The following is a 2,330-nucleotide window of genomic DNA, read 5'->3' as shown; positions in this document are numbered from 1 at the left end:
GTTTAGTTAACTTATGTTAAGTCACTTGTTGGGCCTGTAACTAGGGCTTATTAGGGGCTCTATACTGATTTGGTCGGGAAGGGTAGGATTTGAAGGAAATGTGGTAGCTGTAATTTAATTTTTATTTTTTTACCGGGTCGACATCACCGACTGATCTTTAGAGATAAGAGTTCTTATTCTTTAGACATCTGGGGGGGGGGGGGGGGGGGGGGGGGTGTGTTGATAAAAAAGGAGAGAGAGGAAGGGAGAGTGGGAAGGAATAAGAAAAAAAGAAGGGAAAATCATCAGAAAGAAAAAGAAAAGAAAAGAAGAAGAGAGGAATCATGTGTTTGTGAAGCATATGATCAAGTTGGAATTGAATCGGATATTGAGCTATTCAGGTAAGAACTAAACCCCCTTACAATTTCAGGTGGATTATCAATAGGTGAGAGGGAATCATTATAAGTTTTAAATTCCATAAATTTAGGTCAAAAAAATATGGTGCTCAACTACTTGATGAAAATTTCTGAATGATAGTGTTATGCTGAACTGTTTAGGTAGCAACTTAATCCTCTTAGGAATAGAATTTAGCTGCAGGTTCCTTCAAGGGATGTAAGCCCTGTGAACGATGAATCCGAAATGATAAAAGGGGCCTCAAATAATTAGATTACTAATTGTGCCTGTCTTCAAGATGGGTTTTTGTGAATGGTGTTTAGTCTTTGTTAGTATAGTCTTGATTCATTTGGGACATAGATATAGGTGGTTACTGATAACTGGTGGGGATGATTAAGGTAGTTTTAGATTAGTTAGAATCATAAGGTCAGGTAAGGATTGCCAGACTTGCTTGTAGTCTTTACTTTTCAGATTAGCTATTAAGAATGTTCTTTCCTGTGTGTGTTTCGTTTGTATATTTCTACGATATTTGACTTCTATGGGTATGTTAGGATGTTCGTGGCTTGTTCTTCCCCGCATGGATTTCCTGTGTTTCCCACAGATCCTTGCTAAGTCTTGTTAATAGTACGGGAGGCCGTGCGCTAGTTAGATTAGCGGAATTTGCAATATTACCGTTTTACAAAAGAATTTATAGATATTAGCGGGAATGGCGATACTATTAAATAGTACGGGAGGCTGTAAATTAATTATATATAAAATATTGTAAGTGGGGAAAAACTCGCTCACATGTATGTCATGAAAATTGGTTATTTTTGTGCAAAATTTCTGAACTATGATCGGTATAGGTTCGTTGTATGTAAGTTGTATCTTGTTGTAGTAATGATATACTAAATGCTATCAATAGTGGATTATATTGTACATATTTTCCGTATCTTTCCATTGAGCTGTGTTTCATTGTGCTTGTTCCTTTTGGATTCAGGTGAACAGGTAGCTGTGGAGGACGGGGTCGAGAAAGGTGAATACTATCTTTGGATTGAGTGAGTATTTTCTGAATAATCTATAGGATACTAGGAAATGTAGTTACAGATGTTTACTTTTGGGTTTATTTTGCTACGGTGAATTATGTGATTGTATCTTTCAGTAGTTATGAACTTGAGTATCTTTTTGTGTTGGGTTCATGGCATATCAAACTTTATTTTCATGTGAAATTTTGTAAACAAAGACCTTGTTTAAGTAATGTATAATCTTGTATTAATTCATGCTTATCAGTGTAATACATCTATAAAGTTTTGTGATTGGATGCTTACTTTAAAATGAAAATAAACTTATAATTAGCCTTGCATGTATGAAAATGAGTCGTGACAAAGTTGGTATCAGAGCCCATTAGGTCTTATAGAATGATTTTTTGGGCACTACTCAAAAATGGCGGGGGACTACTAAGTGATAAAAATATATGTCCTATAGTTATAAGGGATGTCCTAAAGTGTGGAAATGACTAACCTATCCTTAACCTAATTTAATTTAAAACCAACCTAATAAACACCTATATATATATAACCACCATCTCCTCCCACCACCGCAACCCACCTTCCACCTCCGACCACCAACAACAACCACCACCACCTATATATGTATAGCTTAATTTAAATCATTAACAAAGATATTCTCACAAACCCATTGCTTGTCTTTCGTTTTTGGTTGAAAAAATGAGAAGTAATCGTCAAAATGTAAGTTGCAGAGATAAGTTCGGCTAGGAATTATGTGAAAAACTTTGTCGAGCTAGCCGAACTCAACTTTAATGGAGGTTTTTTCTTTTTTCAAAGAAAAGTTCGGTTACGTCGCAAAAGAAATGTCCCAACCGAACTTTTGGTTCGGTTTCACAGTAAAAAGTGCGGTTTCGTCAAAAAAAAGTTCGGTTACGTTGCAAAAGAAAATGTCCAAACCGAACTGTTAGTTCG

General features: G+C 35.9%; 1 long non-coding RNA gene across 1 annotated transcript; it reads left to right on the top strand.

Moving 5' to 3' along the window:
• Nucleotides 1-215: 215 nt before the first annotated feature.
• LOC113285603 lies at nt 216-1,692 on the top strand. Its single transcript, XR_003328787.1, has 2 exons — nt 216-380; nt 1,352-1,692. It is a non-coding gene; the product is annotated as an uncharacterized LOC113285603 (long non-coding RNA).
• Nucleotides 1,693-2,330: the final 638 nt, after the last annotated feature.

Source organism: Papaver somniferum, chromosome 1, assembly GCF_003573695.1.
Source record: "Papaver somniferum cultivar HN1 chromosome 1, ASM357369v1, whole genome shotgun sequence".
In the NCBI taxonomy this organism is placed as follows: Eukaryota; Viridiplantae; Streptophyta; class Magnoliopsida; order Ranunculales; family Papaveraceae; genus Papaver; species Papaver somniferum.
The sequence above is the reverse complement of the archived record's forward strand: the minus strand, read 5'-3'. Positions and strand labels throughout refer to the sequence as shown.